The following is a 16,975-nucleotide window of genomic DNA, read 5'->3' as shown; positions in this document are numbered from 1 at the left end:
AGTACTTTATTATAAAATAGGCTTTGTGTTAGATGATTTCGCCCAGCATCAGGAGAGAGCATAATTGTACCACATATCACCAGCCTGGGAAAAGATCAACTTTACAATGCAGCGAAATGCATTCGGTAGAAAAATCTTGAAGAAATGCATTTCACTACATTGTAAAGTAGGAAAATTGTTAAGCTGCACTATTGTAAATCAGGGACTATCTGCATAAGACAGATTTATTGAAAATAAATCCCCTAAAATATCCTTTTCCCTAAAACTAGATTGTCTTCAGGTAATTTATAATCAGGTGTTTTCAGTGAACAGTTGTGAGACTTAGACTTGGACTCTAATGTACCATAATGTTGCCTCCTCTATGGGTGGTGGGTTTTGATAATTAGGCACTTGTCCAGAAAAGCTGGGTTTTGGATGAATATATTACTTCATTTGTTTCTAAATTCAGAAAATATTTATTATTTGCTATTGGTGGCAACAACAGAGAGAGACTAATTAGAAAGGACGAGTGCAGAAAGAAGATTGCAGCAAAGAAGACTAGTTTGGAGGCAGTTGTGCTAATGCAGACGCTGAATGCTTCTGTGGGACCGGGAAGAAGTCAGTCATGACTCCTAGGCCTTTCTGATGGCTTAGTGGATCTTGTAGCCATGTGGTGAGTTAGAGAATCACTGTAGACAATATTCCATTTAAGAACTGGTTATTGAGAAAGGCTCAAATTCTGAAGACTTCAACTTCTATCTGTAAAGATTAAAAGGTAAAGTGAGTTTCTTACCTGTGGCAAAAGAAACAATTGCAATGCAAAAATTCTGACAGGTACTTCAACTTCATTTCAATTTGATACGTTTGTGAAGTTATCTTGTATTTTCTACCACAGAGAATTTTAAAATCTGAGACTTGAAACATAATTTTCCTTATTGTAAATAAATCCCCCTAAAATATCCTTTTCCCTAAAACTAGATTGTTTTCTTTTTAAAATAAAAAAGGGGCTGGGTGTGGTGGCTCGTGCCTGTAATCCTAGCACTTTGGGAGGTCAAGACAGGTGTATTGCTTGAGCTCAGGAGTTCGAGAACAGCTTGAGCAACATGATGAAATCCTGTATCTACCAAAAAATTAACTGGGCATGGCAGTAGTAGTGCGTGCCTATGGTCCAAGCTACTGGAGAAGCTGAGGTGGGAGGATTGCTTGAACCTGGGAGGTGGAAGTTGCCATGAGCCGAGAAGGCAACCCTGCACTCCAACCTGGGTGACAGAGTGAGACCCATCTCAACACAAACAAACAAAACAACAACAACAAAAAACAAATGAAAAACTTCTTAGTATACTGAAAAGTATAACAAAAATATTTTGAAAAGGGAGGGCAATGGGTAAATTTTCAAAACCCTTACTTGCTGGAGAATAAAAAACGCTTTTTAATTAAAATGCACAGGACACAGGTCAAGATTTAGTGGGAGATCTGAATGCAGAATATGCGTTTTCCATATAAATAATAACGTCATTTTTGATGCTTCTGACTTCTCATATAGAATGTCTAAACAGGGACTTCAGTTAGCGATGCACGTGGTTCATATGTATGGGTTGAGCTGCTTATAGTAACACCATCGCAGGAAGGATAGTTGCAATGACATTAGGTAAATCTGATTGGGAGATAATAAATTAGTAAGGCAGATAATATATTCGCATATTTAACAATAGTCATAAAAATTGCTTTTATTTTTAATTATTTTTAGGGTAGTTTTTTTTTGTCTCTATGAAGTGGTTGGTTTATATCACTACAAAAATATGATTCTTTTGGAATTGACTATTTTAGCAGGGGTTAGCAGTAGAGCAGAGGCTGTTTATACCAAGGAATATTTCTAAATTCTGAAGTTGTATTTAGCTATAAGGTCTGTGAGTAAACTACTTAGGAATAATTATCAACTTAATTTAAAAATATTTGTTCATAGGAACAGGATAGGGAACATGTTAGTTCTGAATTTAATCATACTGATGTATGAGTTCTTCATGTTTCAAAACAGTAAGCATGAATTTTTATATGCCAATAAACAGTGACACTCTGGTGTTATCCAGGCAAGGTCTATATGCCTTGTTAACAAGGCATTTTAGATCTAGAATTTTTAAAAAAAGATATAGCTTTGTAAATTTCCCTCTTTTTCAAAAAATGATGGTGGGGAGAGCCAATATGAAGAGGCTGTAGTGGGAGATAAATGTTCTAAAGTCAGAGAGTAGTGAGGAAGTAGAATAACAATATGTTTATGGGATGAGGTTTGTTGGTTTTAATTTGCATATCATTTTATGAATTAAGGCCATTTATAATTTGTAAAGGTTCTTTATATATATTTTTTCTTTGATATCTGTTCATGTTTTCTAATTTTCTCTCAAGTTTCTGGTCTTTTCCTTCTTGATATATAAACTTCTTATATATTAAAGAGGTTAGCCCTTTAACTGTGATTTGAATATCAGGTTTTTTTTTTCCAGTTTGTAATTTGTCTCTCAACCTTGCTTATGCTATTATTGTTATTTTTGCCAGGTAGTAGTTTCTGATTTTTTAATTAGTCAAATTTATTAATCTTTTATGGCTTTTAGATTTTGAGTCACAGGTCTTCCCATTCCTTTTTACCCATTCCAAGGTAAGGAAAGAATTCTTCTATATTTTCTTGGAATGCATTTATTTGTTTTTGTTTTTGTTTTGCTCTGTCACCTAGGTGGGAGTGCAGTGGTGCAATCACGGCTCGCTCTGGCCTTGATCTTCTGGGCTCAGCCATTCTCCTGCCTCATATTTTGATTATTTTGTAGAGAGGAGGTCTCACTATGTTGGTCAGGCTGGTCTTAAACTCCTGTGCTTAAGCAATCTGCCTGTCTTGGCCTTCCCAAATGCTGGCATTATAGGTGTGAGCCACTGCCCCTGGACTTTGTAATGCATTTGTGTATTCATATTTTACATTAGTGAAATTATCTTGGCCCACTTGGAATTTATCCTAGTGTACAGAATGAAATATGATTTTTTCTAGATGCTATCCATTTATTGAAGTGTCCATCTTACCCCCATTGACTTGAAATACTGCCTATTTGGGTCTCTTTCTGGGCTTTCTATTTAATTCCATTAGTTTATCTATATTCTTATGGAAATTCCAAAGTACTAATTATTGAGATTCTGTAGTATTTTTTAATATATAGAAGGTTATTCCTTCCTTACTGATCTTTTAAACATAGTTCCTCTGGTAATTCTTGTTTGTTTATATTCTCACATAGACTTTGGAATCAGTTTGTCCCATTCCAGAAAATTGCCAATTAGTGTTTTAATGGACATTGTAATACATTTAAAAATTAGGGGCAGGTACAGTGGCTCATGCCTGTAATTCCAGCACTTTGGGAGGCTGAGGCAGGCAGACAGCTTGAGCTTAGGAGTTTGAGACCAGCCTGGGCAACACAGCAAACCCCATCTCTACAAAAAATACAAAAACTAGCCAGGCCTGGCCGGTGTGCCTGTAGTTCCAGCTATTTGGGAAGCTAAGGTAGGAGGGTTGTTTGGGCCCAGGAGACTGAGGCCACAGGGAGGGAGATCTCATTTAGGCTGAAATTGCGCCGTTGCTCTCCAGCCTTGGCGATAGAGTGAGACTCTGCCTTTAAATAAATAAATAAAATTAAAACTTAGGGAGAATTTACATATATTGACTTTTTCTATCCAAAAACATGGTCTGATTTTCATTTGTTCAAGTCTACTCTTGGGTCCTGCAGGAGTGTTTTAATGTTTTTCTCATGTAAGTTTTGCTTTTTTTTTTTTTCTTTTTGAGATGGAGACTCACTCTGTCCCACAGGCTGGAGTGCAGAGGCATGATCTTGGCTCACTGCCACCTTCACCTCCTGGGTTCAAGGGATTCTCTCACCTCAGCCTCCCAAGTAGCTGGGATTGCAGATGTGCACCCCTACACCGGGCTAATTTTTTGTATTTTTAGGAGAGACAGGATTTCACCATGTTGGTCAGGCTGATCTTGAACTCCTGACCTCAAGTGATTCACTGGCCTTGGCCTCCCAAAGAGGCCAAGCATTTGGGATTACAGGTGTGAGCCACCACGCCCAGCCAGTTTTGTATATTTTTTGTTAAATATCCCTATACACTTTTTGTTGCGATTATGTGGGTCTTTTTCTTCTTTTATTTTGTAAGAGTATTGTTTATCTGTGTGTTTTGTAATACATACACATAATGTGTGTAGGTGTATGTGTGTATATATATATATATATATATGTACACAAACACAATTTTAGTAAATTAATTTTATTTCCTGCTCCCGCACTTAAATTTTTTATTTATTTTTTGAGCTGATATTTTGGGTATACATATATACATACATGTGAGGATATTTATGTATACCAAAAAATCAACCAAAAAATGTATAAATATTAAAAAAATATATATATATATAACTTGATTTTCATATAATATAGAAATGACAACTTTACAATGTTTTTTTCCAATAGTTATAGCTTTACCTTCTGTTTCCTCTAGTTCCTTTGACTGACACTTTCAGTACTACATTAATTAGTAGGGGAATAGTGAGCAACCCTTTTGTCCTCCTGTTGAGCTGAGCAGGAATCCTTCACATTTCCCTGCTAAATTTGAAGCTGGCTTTGAATTTTAAAATTAATTTCTAGTCGGACATTACTACTTTGCTTTATGTGAGAAATGGAAAATTCGTTCAACAGTAAGATCTCTAAATGTCCAACAACAAGGGATTGGTTAAATACATTATGTTAAATTCATTGACTATAACAGAGCATTTACAAAATATGTAGTTTTAATCTTTTTGTCTTTGAAATAAAACCCAAAGTATATGCAAGTATGCATGGAAAAATATCTAGGGGGATATTCAATAAATGGATCTAGGCCAGGTATGGTGGCCAGGAGGTTGCAGTGAGCCAAGATGGGCAGATGGCTTGAATCCAAGAGTTCCAGACCAACCTGCGCAACATGGCAAGACTCTGTCTCTACAAAAGATTAAAAAAAATTAGCCAGGCATGGTGGTGCATGCCTGTAGTGCATGCCTCCTAAAGGTGGAGGTTGCAGTGAGCTGAGATTGCCCCATGCACTCTAGCCTGGGCAACAGAGTAAGATTCTATCTCAAAAGAAAAGTTAAAAAAATGGATCTAAAAGTGATAAGCATATAAACTGGTGACTGGTAACATAAATTGTAACTGATTTATAAAATCTAAAAAAATCCATGATAACATTTTAGCATTATTTAAAAATGTTAGAGATTTATGAAAATTTGGCCAGGTGTTGTGGCTCATTCCTGTAATCTCAGTGCTTTGGGAGGCCAAAACAGGAGGATTGCTCAAGGCAAGGTGTTTGAGACCAGCCTGGGAAACATAGCAAGACTGTCTTTACAAAAAAGAAAAAAAAAATAGCTGGATGTGGTAATATGCACCTACCCAGCTACTCAGGAGGCTGACGTGGGAGGACTGCTTGAGCCCTGGAGCTCAATGTTACAGTGAACTATGCTCACACCATTGCACTCCAGCCTGGGAAACAGATTCTGTCTCTTAAAACAAAACAAGAAAAAAGAGAAAAGAAAGACATGTACAAAATAAGAACTGTGTTCTTTGTTCTAGATCCCTTTCTGTTATTAATTTTTTTCATAATGCAAAAATAAGCCCCTCCTGTTTAATAATGGAATGACCAGTGGTATTTCTCATGTATTCTTTGCAAAATGACATGAAAATGGTAGTGTAGAAAGATGTTTACAAGATATAAGCCACAAGGAAAAAGAGAATATGAGAAAAGTCTGCAACATATAAGAGATTACAGTAAGTTTTAAAAGCCAGAAATTGGATAGAGTAGTGATAACTGACTTGGCGAAATGGAAGAGGGGCTAGCCTCAGTGCTTGGAGGAAACTTAGCGCTTGGTCGTGCAGTATACTGTGGAAGGCCGGGGCAGGGCACAGGCTGAAAAAGAAAGATTGTCCTACAATGGTTCACTAGGCTCTTGGACTTCTGGGTCCCTTCTCCATCTCATTCAGCCAGCCTGCACTCATGTTCTCCACCCTAACACTACCACCATCAGTGCAATCCCTCTATGAGGTTACAAGTTTTTCTCAGGAAAAAGGAGTTTATCCTTGATGAAGAGTTCCCACAAACAAAATGTCTAACCAGAGAATGGGAAGGAGCCCTTGGAAATGAAAAATGTGTTTGAAATAGAACCTTTAGTAGTGGAAGATCAGGTTAAGGAATTATTTTGGTCAAAGATGTCTCAATCTTGGCACAATTGCCGTCTGGGCTGGAAATCCTTTGTGTGAAAGGTTGCTCTGTGTGCTGTATGCTCGTTCGCAGCATCCATGGCTTCTACTCACTAGATGCCAGAGCAATCCCTTCTTTCCTGTGGTGGCAACCAAAAATATTTCCAGACATTGTCACATGTCTCCTGGGGCAGGGGAATATCCAGAGGGCAGAATCCTCTCTCCCTTCTTCCCCGTTTGAGAACCCCTGTCTCAGAAAATAGACAAGAAAGATTCAGATGATCAATAGGATAAAAGGACAATAAATTTAGAGAATAATATAGATGTTCCAATAACCTACTAACAAGAATTCACAAAAAGAATAGAGAAAATGGAAGGGAGGAAAATAGCAAATAAATGAAAGAAAAAATTTGCTAATGAGATTAAAAAGACCCCTTGGTATCCAGCACAATCACTGTAAAAGACCCATTGTAAAGTACATCAATATGACATTTCAGACTATTAGGGAAAATGGAAGATTCTAGAAAGAAATATAGATCAGATACAGAGGAGTGGGAACTAGAAAGGCATTAGACATTTCAATGGCAGCACTGGAAAAATGCTTTCAAGATGCCGAGAGAAAATGATTTTCAATCCATCTAAATTATCAGTCAGGAATAAAAATAGAATTAATACATTTTCAGACATGCAAGTACTCCAGCAATTTACCCTCTATGAACCTCTTCTGAGTAAGCTACTGGAATCTGCGCTCCAGCAAAATAAGAGTAAACTGAAAGCTGTGGCCGGGGGCCGTGGCTCATGCCTGTAATTCCAGCACTTTGGGAGGCCCACGCGGGTGGATCACCTGAGGTCCGGAGTTCGAGATCAGCCTGACCAACATGGAGAAACCCTGTCTCTATTAAAAATACAGAATTAGCCAAGTGTGGTGGCACATGCTTGTGATCCCAGCTACTCCGGAGGCTGAGGCAGGAGAATTGCCTGTGAGGTGGAGGTTGCGGTGAGCCCAGAGAATTGCTTGAACCTGGGAGGCTAGGCGGAGGTTGCGGTGAGCCGAGATCACTTCATTGCACTCCAGCCTGGGCAATAAGAGCAAAACTGTCTCAAAAAAAAAAAAAAAAAAAAGTTGTGTGTTTGGGCATTAGAAGATATTATTGATGGGCATTTGATAGATATGTTGAAGCATTTTTTTTTTTGAGACTGAGTTTTGCTTTGTCACCCAGGCTAGAGTGCAGTGGCGCAATCTTGGCTCACTGCAACCTCAGCCTCGCATTCAAGTGATTCTCCTGCCTCAGCCTCCTGAGTAGCTGGGATTACAGGCACATGCTACCATGCCTGGCTAATTTTTGTATTTTTAGTAGAGATGGGGTTTCACCATGTTGGTCAGCCTGGTCTCAAACTCCTGACCTTGTGATCCGCCCACCTCGGCTTCCCAAAGTGCTGGGATTACAGGCATGAGCCATTTTACCCAGCTGTGAAGCATTTGTATCTAAAATTCAGGTTAGATACTTTGTATGTATGTATGTATGTATGTATGTATGTATAGATGTAGTCTTAGATGTAGTCTTACTAGGTTGCCCAGGCTGGTCTTAAACTCCTGACCTCAAGCAATCCTCCTGCCTTGGCCTCTCAAAGTGTTGGGAATACAGTTATAAGCCACTGCATCCAACCTTAGCTACATTTTTAAAAAGCAAAAAAGCAGGCAATTATTAAGTCCAGGAAGAACAGGAGATTTTTAAAAAAGTGTTATTATGGCATATTATTTGATTCAGTAATGCATTATATTTACATTGGCAGGATGATATAAACCCTAATTTTTTTTTTTTTTTTTTTTTTTTTTTTTTTGAGATGGAGTCTTGCTCTGTCTCCCAGGCTGGAGTGCAGTGGTGTGATCTCGGCCTACTGCAATCTCCTCCTCCTGGATTCAAGCAATTCTCCTGCCTCAGCCTCCCGTGTAGGTGGGATTACAGGTGTGTGCCACTACACCTGGCTAATTTTTGTATTTTTAATAGAGACCGGGTTTCACCGTGTTGGCCAGCCTGGTCTGAAACTCCTGACTTCGGGAGATGTGCCCACCTCAGCCTCCCAAAGTGCTGGGATTATAGGTGTGAGCCACTGCACCTGCCCCCTAGTTGTTGATTTGAGTAAACATTGTAATATGCTTATGTTGGAAGGAAGCATGAAGGCAAGGTCGTCGTGGTGGTGGGTAAAAGACCTAAATCCTCAAATACCATAAGTTGTCAATAAATAACGTGTAAAATTGAAAATCAAGAAATATTGTTATAAGGTTACCATTTAGGAGATGAAGAAACTGGTAGGATTGTGTGGAATGTAGGGTGAAGACAGGCGGGGAGAAGCAGGGCAGGGGGCTGATGGTACTCATTGATGTTTTTTGTTATAAGCCTTTAAGAATCATTTGATTTTTCACTTTTGTATATTACTTTCACTAAAAATAAAAATGCAAACAAAAACAATACACATACATTATAGAAAAGATACCACAGATAATAAAATATGCAAAAAGTGCATACAAAAATTAACGAAGCATAGTGGTGTTTATGTATTTTTTCCCATTTCAAGTGTAGATAAATGCTTATATTTCTCTGATATATTTGCTTGAACTGTTTCAGTGAATAAAAATATGAAAAGTACAATTCAGTCTTTATCCCATTTAAAATGCAGAAAAACTTTGTATGGTAAATACACAATTTTGAGAATGTATCCTTGGAAAGGGAATACTGGTGAAACAATTAATAATAAAGATTTAAATGTTAATAATGAACTGGACTTTTTTTTCCTTTTTTTATTTTTTAAAAGAGATGGGGTTTCACCCTGTTGGCCAGGCTGGTCTTGAACTCCTGACCTCAGGTGATCCACCCACCTCGGCCTCCCAAAGTGCTGGGATTACAGGCGTGAGCCACCTTGCCCGGCCTGAACTGGATATTTTTACAGAGATTAAGCTACCCTAAAATTTTCAGGAAAAATATATACATTTAATGTATATTTTTGCCTCCTAAGGTCACTCAGTTTTAATTAGCGTAAAAGTTTCAACATTCAATTACTATTTACTGAATTCCTCTCGTAACGCAAGCCTTGTCCTTGATATATTCACTTACAGGTTCTGTATAATCTCAAAAACAATCTTACAGATTTCCTGATGCATTTGTAGAGGCCTAACATGAAGAAATATACTGGGAAATAGAGTATAGTGGATTTCTGTAGGTTTACTTGGCCTTGGTTACTGCTCTTGATGTTAGAGAATTATGCATATCAAAGATAATGATGGTGCATTTATCAGGAAAGAACAGAGCTATTATCGGCCACCAGAGACAAGCATGGGAGAGTTTCTATAGGAGGTAGTGTTGATGCAGTCTTGAGATGACACTGTGAAATCTGTAGTTTCTGGGTTGACTCCATAGATGTTCCCATATACCCATCCTGCCCACGGAGAGTTATGAAATAGCTATGTGAGTGCACAACGTAGCTATTGGGCAAACCAAAGTTGTCAGGTACTGCACATATCGTGAAGGAATTATGATGGGACAGGGTGTGGTCAAAGGGCACTGGTGCCCAGTAAGTCCTGAGAGTTTTGAGGAGGAAAAGGGGAACATGCACTTGGGGACCTACAGGATCTTTCTCTCTGCTTGACTATAGGGCATTTTCTGTCCCTCCCTGTTCCGTGGTATAGATTTTGTCTTTTCCATGTCAGTCCAGGTCTTCAGAGTCACTATGAATTATTATTCCCATTTTATAGATGAAGAAATTGAGCCTCAGTGAGGTTGTTAGTGAAAGGCACACGACTTTAATAAACTGACAGAATTCCAGGTTCTGATTTAAATTCTATTGCTCTCCTTTGAAAATACAGGGACAGCTTATATGCGCTTGTGTGTATTTTCTGGTCTAAATCTGCAGCACATATGTGTGTCTTTCTGTGCATGTATATAGTAGGTCAAATATGTTAGCTCTATGGATATTTCTTACATTTAAATATCCTGTTATCAATGATAGTGTTTACAAATTATTTATTTAGAGCTTCTTTTCAAGAAAAGCCTTTGTGATTGCTTTCTGCGAATTATAATAGACTGAATGTACCTCTTCATTATTTTGTTTCAAACAATTATATCTAGTTAATGCAGAAGATTTTGAGGCTGTATATAACAGGTCAGAAGATCTATTTAATGTCAAACTTTATCTATTAGGCAACTTGGAATTCTCAGCCAGCACCAAATATTCAAATCCAATTTCCACACCCCGACAGCAGAGGGGTTCCGGTGTAGGTGGAGTGCTGGTGCACCCATAAGGGTGTTTTTCAGGAATTCCGGAGGTGGTGCTCCAGAGAACACGCTTCTTCCACACACGCCCCCTACCCAGTTTTGGTAAGCACCTGCAGCCCCAAACAAGAACTGGCGGGACTCGAGTGTGGCCGTGTCAGACGTGGCAAGAAAAGCCAGCAGTTGCCTTTTCATCTCTTTTCTGATGATCTAACCATGAAGTACACTTACGCAGTATTTGAGCATTTAAGGCAGAATGTAAATTCATAATCTAAGAAGATTTTTGGTTACGTGGCTAGCCCAGGTACTGACCGCTGCGGGGGCGGGCTCGCATAGTTTCCCCACTGGTAAGTTTTGTGACTTGCTTTGGCAAACCCGGGAACTGCACCCTATGCCCTTGGCAAGAATCTCTCCACTGTGACTTCGGGTGTTAGCGTTTTCGGGCTCTTTCCGGGACCCAAGTCCCAGCACACGAAGGTCGGCCCGGCGGCCGGCCTCGGGGCCCCGCCCACTTTGGCCAGGGTCTGAGCTGCCCAGAGTGGGAGCCGGAGCCCGAGCAGCAGCGGCCCCTTTAAGGAGCCGCTCTGCGGTAACCCGAGCCCGCAGTCCAGGCGGGCGCGGCGGCCGCGGCGGTAGCTGGAGCCTCGGCGACTGCACCTCCAAGCGGCCCGGAGCTCGCGGCTTCCCTGGCTCCCGCCAGCATCTCGCGGGGCGGCACTGGCCGGCGCCAGCCCTCGGGCCGGGCCGGATGACCAGACGCCTGTAGCCACCCGCCGCCTCTCCCGGCTCCGCGCAGCCGCCGCCCGCGCGCCACTCGCCCCGGGACTCGGCACAGGTGACGCCGTTTGGAGGGGGGCTGGGGAGGAGGGCGGGATCGCGTCGCTCCGCGGCTCCCCCGCGCCGGCCGCCCAGCGCAGCCCTCAGAGCGGGGCGCCGCGGCTTCCCGCCCCTGGCCTAGCGCGGCCGAGGGCTCCTGCGCCGGGAGGCTGGGTGGGCGTCCGGCGCGCGGGAGGCGGCCCGGGGCTGCGGGGCGGGCTCCGGCAGGTGTGTGCGGCAGGCGCAGCATCGTCCCCGCCCGGCGGGCCACGGCGTCGCTCCGGGAGCAGATGGTGTCCCGGGGCCCGCAGCCCCCGCGCCGCCTGGGCGCCCTGCGTTTCTCTAGCGTTTCTCGGGCTGCACAGTTCGGGCTGCCCTGTCTGCCTGGCGGTGCCTCCCGGGTCTGAGCTTAAAGCGGGTGGGGGCAAACCTTTGGGCATGCAGGGAGAGCTTTCTTGTTAGAGCCCACACACAATTAGGCGCATCAAGTGGGTAAGTCCGCCTCCCCCGCCGCCACCTTCTGAAACAAGTAGCTCCTGTTTACCCTTGCAATTCTCAAGTGGGTCCCATTTTTAGCCACCGAGCACTGCAAAGTCTAGTAGGAAGGGACCAGGTGGAGAGTCAGAGGGAGGGATTCGTTTCTATTTCCAGCTCCACCACTGTAACCCCTGGTAAGTTTATTAAACTAAGTGCCTCGGTTTACCCAGCCATGAAATGGGATTCGTAATGCCAGCATTTTCCTACCCCTCCAAGACGGCAGGATAACCTCTGTGACAACACTTTGAGTCTAAGTTCATTTACGAGATATTGTTGCTGGTCTGTATATTTTTAATTGTACACACACTTGAGTGTTAATGTGGTGCACACCTTTATGTGAAATTATGAAATTGACCTTAAACACTAATCTTGGATAATGTTTAATCCAAATGCCAGTTTGGAGAAGATGGAAGAGATGGTGTGGATGTTAGGAATTGACGTGTGAAATAGGAAAAAAGCTGTCATTTTAGTAAAATCTTTGTGCAGTCACCAATGGAGAGTTGAGAAAAAATGGACCTTGGATTGTGATGTTTTTGAGATACTCCCTTGAGAGCACATGATGTGGATTCCAGTGTAACTTCATCTTTGTATAGCCGATTAAGGTAGTAAGTTAGAGAATCCCAGATCCCTTTTAAGTGTGCTATATATGAGGAATTTTTATCCTTGCTTATCTTTTCCTTAAATTGTATGGGTGAAACTAAATTAGAAAAGTGTATTCCTGCCGTGTTAGAAAATTTGAAAGAATGGCTGAGGAACCATGGATTTTAGTTTATTTGCCACGCCCCTCCTGTGCCATCTGGTGACCCAGAGAATAATTATTTTAGGGTGCCTTTTTATTCTACACCTGCCACCCCTTTTGTCCCATTACCTCTCCCTGGAGTTTGAATCTTTACTGTGTGATTTTGCATGAGTTTTACCTGTCTAGGCTGGGTGCCTCTGACCCAGCTGCCCAATCAGTCATTATTTATTTACAGTATTAGATTTCCATTTCTATTCATTTCACTGTAAGCCGCCTTTACCCTGGTGTGAAGAATAATGGGTCTTTGCTACTAATGCTGTATACTTGGAGGTGACTAGGAATGGCATGTTCAAGGGGCTGAGACTAATGCAAGCTCCAGGGAAGCGAGGTCTTCACTGGAGTCTTTTGAATAGGTCCTGGAGTACAGATGCAAGAGTTGGCCTGTCTTCCTTGATTTTCTGGTCTCCACTGGGTAAATTTGTTTCATTGCCAAGGGAAGTCTTGGGAGCAGGGAGCTATCAGAAATCTGAGTGTTAGACTGATTAAGAGCCTGCCCTGCAAAGGAGTGAGGAGAAAGAAGTAGTGGCTTTGTAGGTGTTGGAGAGTCCTCCCTGTAACCAGGTAAGTAGGAGGAAGTGAAGGATCCCTAGATTCCCAATTGAGAAATGGGAAAGGGGCTGGGTTTCAAAAGGGAAGTGATACAGCTTATAGCAGTTTTGGGAACATACCTGAGGTTGGATGGGCCCTTCTCCCTCTTTCTTCTGGAGAGTGTTTCTGGCTCCTCAGTCAAGCACAGCTGTGCTAACAGTTTCAGACCTGTTTACCGTCCTCCTTGGCGCTCTAGGGGAGGCCCAGCATTCGTGTTCCTCTCTCAAAGCTGTCGTTACACGTATTAGAGGAAAACAAGCAGTTTAGTTTGTGAGAAACTCTTTAGACTTCAGTGTCTCTCCTCACCCTTCTTTCCAAATTAATCCCGCATCTTACAGATTAAAGATTCATTTAGGCTTCATTATCTCAAACTGGGATACTCAGTTTAAGAAGAGTAAGCTGAACAGTCTACACAAAGATATGAAAAGCTAGCTTTTCTGTTGAGGAAGATAATTAGTTGGGTGAGAGTTGTGGGCATTTGGACAAAGGGCAAAACTGGGGGTGGAGTTGTGCTGGACAGCTTGTGCCCTCATCCTTGAGAGAGGAAAGGGTACCACCAAACTAGTGCAGTCACCTTGTTGTGCTTTTTCTTCTTCCATTTGCCTTGTGAGAAGAAGAAGATAGCAGTATGGAGGTGGAGTCACCATCTGTTCTCAAGGATGGGAAACAGACTTTAACTGAACATCAGGGATGAGCTGTATTCACCTGGCATTGATTGGTATCAGGCGCTGGATGGATTACACCAGAGACTACGTTACAGCAGGAGAGAAAGGCTAATTTTGTAAGAAAGTCTAAGGTATTTTCAGAGTGACTCTGGTGGTATTTTTTTCTTGAGGATGAAAGGTTGCACACAAAGAAATGGAGGCCTACTGCTCTGAGGCTTGTTATTCCTGCTGAGACGGTTAGATGTGCTGCAAGCAGATCCCAGATTTGATCAGGCAGGATAAGGCAGGAATAGCAAAAGGTGTTCCTTTGTTCAGAACATTGGTCTGTTCAAGGAGAAGGCAATCCTGTGGATAGATAAGAAGGAGCTTCTGAACCAGTGCAAAAGACTAAAGCTTTTGAAAACAGCTAATGAGGAAGACACACGGAAGGCTGTTCAGAGCTTGGGCCAACGCTGGAGGAAGGGAGTCCAGGACAGCGGAACCAATATCATGGGTGGAGTTTGACTAGGTGGACAAAGGCTTGTCTAAAGCAGTGTTTCAAACATTTTTCAGACTACAACAGTACAAAATTCATTTTTACACTGAGACCCAGGATGTAGCAAGAATATGTGTATGTGAAACTAGTTTCTATTCTATTTGTTTCTAGTCTGTGTTCTTAAAAACTCATAACGTGTTAGTGGATCACAGTTCACTGTTTGGAAACAACTTGTCCAATGGGTGGAAAAACAGGTTGCAGTGGAGCAGGCTGGGTGGGGGATTGGATACTGGAGGAGGTGTGGGAGGCATAGAATTGATTGAGCACTACCTGGACACCTGTCGGTGGGACAGAGGGGAGCATGGAGACTCATTTTGTTTCTGACAGGTGCAGAACTCACACAGTTGAAATGATGGGACAGATGCAGAAGAGGGGACTTTCCACCAGTTATATGCACTTCAAAGCAAAATGATTGGTTTTAAGGAAGAGGAAATGTACAAGGAGTAAACTTGGATATGTAAGCAGATTTCTTAAGAGCAGTAAGATCTTTCTCTGTAGGTTTAATGAGGAGACAAATGGAGCCAGACCAATTTGGCTGATGAATTTAGGTCATGTCCGCTTTCACGGCTGGATGAGGAGCAGAGGGGCTCATAGTGCAGGAGGCAGTGAGGAGACCCACACCTCTTCTTACAGCTTTGAGAAGTTTGAGTAGAGAGCAGCAGATGGAATGTGTTTTGAAATCCCATTTGCTGATCAAACTCATTAGTAAGTTGGCTGCTTGCTTCTCAGAGAATTTGCAAAGTATTTTTTCTTTCTTTCTTTTTTTTTTTTTTTTTTTTTTTATATTTTTTTTTTTTTTTTTTTTTTTTTTTTTTTTTTTTTTGAGACAGGGTCTCACTGTGTTGCCCAGGCTGGAGTGCAGTGGCACAATCTTGGCTCACTGCAACTTCTGCCTCCTGGCTTCAAGCGATTCTCCTGCTTCAGCCTCCCAAGTAGCTGGGATTACAGGCACCTGCGCCGCCCCCCCCATCCCCTGGCTAATTTTTGTATTTTTAGTAGGGACAGTTTCACCATGTTGGCCAGGCTGGTCTTGAACTCCTGTGGTCTGCCCGACTCAGCCTCCCAGTGTTGGGATTACAGTTGTGAGCCACTGCATCCAGCCTGAAAAATATTCTTATTACATTTTATAAAAGGGTTAGACTTTCAGGACTTCCTTAGAAGTGTGTTTCAAGATCTGTGATCAAATTCCAATCATCATTCATAGCCTTTGGGGTCACCTAAACAGCTTCTTGGAGAAAGTGGTGAGGCAACCAGCAATTTTGAGTTAATTCCAGTATTTTCCCAGGAGTTAATCAAGGGCAGAGTCTACCTGCGCGCTTTTGATTTCCTTTTTATAATTATCAACATCTGGCTACAACACCTAACATTCCTAGCAGCAAGTAAAACAAAGCCTGGAGGAAAAGTACACAGGTGGGTGGGCGAGTTGGCTCACGTCTATACCAGCACTTTGGGAGGCTGAGGCAGGCATGTCACCTGAGGTCAGGAGTTTGAGACCAGCTTGGCCCACCCACATGGTAAAACCCTGTCTCTACTGAAAAAAATACAAAAAATAGCCGGAAGTGGTGGCGTGTGCCTATAGTCCAGGCTATTTGGGAGGCTAAGGCCAGAGAATTGCTTGAATCTGGGGAGCAGAGGTTGTAGTGAGCTGAGATCGCACCATTGCATGGGCAATAGAGTATCTGTCTAAAAAAAAACAACAAACAAAAAAAGTGTACAGGTATCAGAGTTGCTTAATGACTGTTTGCCTTTATCATTGATATTCTGACCTAGTTGGAGCCTCCCCTTGACCCTGCCTTGTCGGATTTTCTTACCTTAGTTGGTGTTTTCAGTGTTTGACTTCACCCTTCTTCACCTTGGTGTTTATTTAATGCTTTCAACTCTGGTTTCTCTGTTATCTCTGACAAGCCCCATTCTCCCCTGAGTCCTCCCACACCCTCGTCCCCCACCAGTTGTTTTGTGGTGTCCACCTGAGTCCATGGAGCTCAATTCTGGGTCCTGGCTTGTGCCATGTTACTGTTCATTGAATTCTGCCATGGCAAATGGTATGCCACTGATGAGTTTATACATTTATTTTAATTTAACTTTAAAATTTTGGGGACATGGAGAAACTTTCTTGGTCAAATTAATTAGTTTTCTCAAAACAGGCTTAAAATAGGCTTAAAAAGTCTTTGAAAATTAAACTCCCTATTTGGTGTATATGTATTTAGTGGAATGGGAGGAAGAAGGAATTTTCATTTGATGAAAAAATTTGAACACATTTAAAAGTTCTCTTTACAAAGTGTTTAGGGACATGATTCTTTAAAAAAAAAAAAAAAAGCCAGGTGCAGTGGTGCATGCCTGTAGTTCCAGCTACTCGGGAGGCTGAGGTTGAAGGATCGCTTGAGCCCAGGAGTTCTGGGCTGTAGTGCACTATGCTGATCAGATGTCCGCACTAAATTCGGCATTAATATGGTGACCTCCCAGGAGCGGGGGACCACCAGGTTGCCTAAGTGGGGGTGAACTGGCCCAGGTTGGAAAGGGAGCAGGTCAAAACTCCC

At 42.0% G+C, this 16,975-nt stretch overlaps 1 protein-coding gene and 1 long non-coding RNA gene across 4 annotated transcripts in view; one reads left to right on the top strand and one right to left on the bottom strand.

Moving 5' to 3' along the window:
- Positions 1 to 477: 477 nt before the first annotated feature.
- On the bottom strand, positions 478 to 13,947 carry LOC119467652. The gene is made up of 3 exons (XR_005196199.1): positions 13,813 to 13,947; positions 13,319 to 13,467; positions 478 to 738 (listed from the first exon to the last, which is right to left on the bottom strand). It is a non-coding gene; the product is annotated as an uncharacterized LOC119467652 (long non-coding RNA).
- LOC108286178 (TLC domain-containing protein 4) overlaps positions 11,014 to 16,975 on the top strand; it is a 78,460-nt gene continuing 72,498 nt past the window's right edge. Inside the window, exon 1 of one of the 3 annotated variants that reach the window (XM_017503792.2) lies at positions 11,014 to 11,333. The gene's annotated coding sequence lies outside the window, so the exon portion shown is untranslated. Of the gene's footprint in view, positions 11,334 to 11,583; positions 11,807 to 11,859; positions 11,986 to 16,975 lie in introns of those variants that run through there. The other 2 variants (XM_017503793.2, XM_017503795.2) reach the window with 2 other exon arrangements.

The sequence above is a fragment of the Cebus imitator genome, unplaced genomic scaffold, assembly GCF_001604975.1.
Source record: "Cebus imitator isolate Cc_AM_T3 unplaced genomic scaffold, Cebus_imitator-1.0 Scaffold315, whole genome shotgun sequence".
NCBI lineage: Eukaryota > Metazoa > Chordata > Mammalia > Primates > Cebidae > Cebus > Cebus imitator.
The sequence above is the reverse complement of the archived record's forward strand: the minus strand, read 5'-3'. Positions and strand labels throughout refer to the sequence as shown.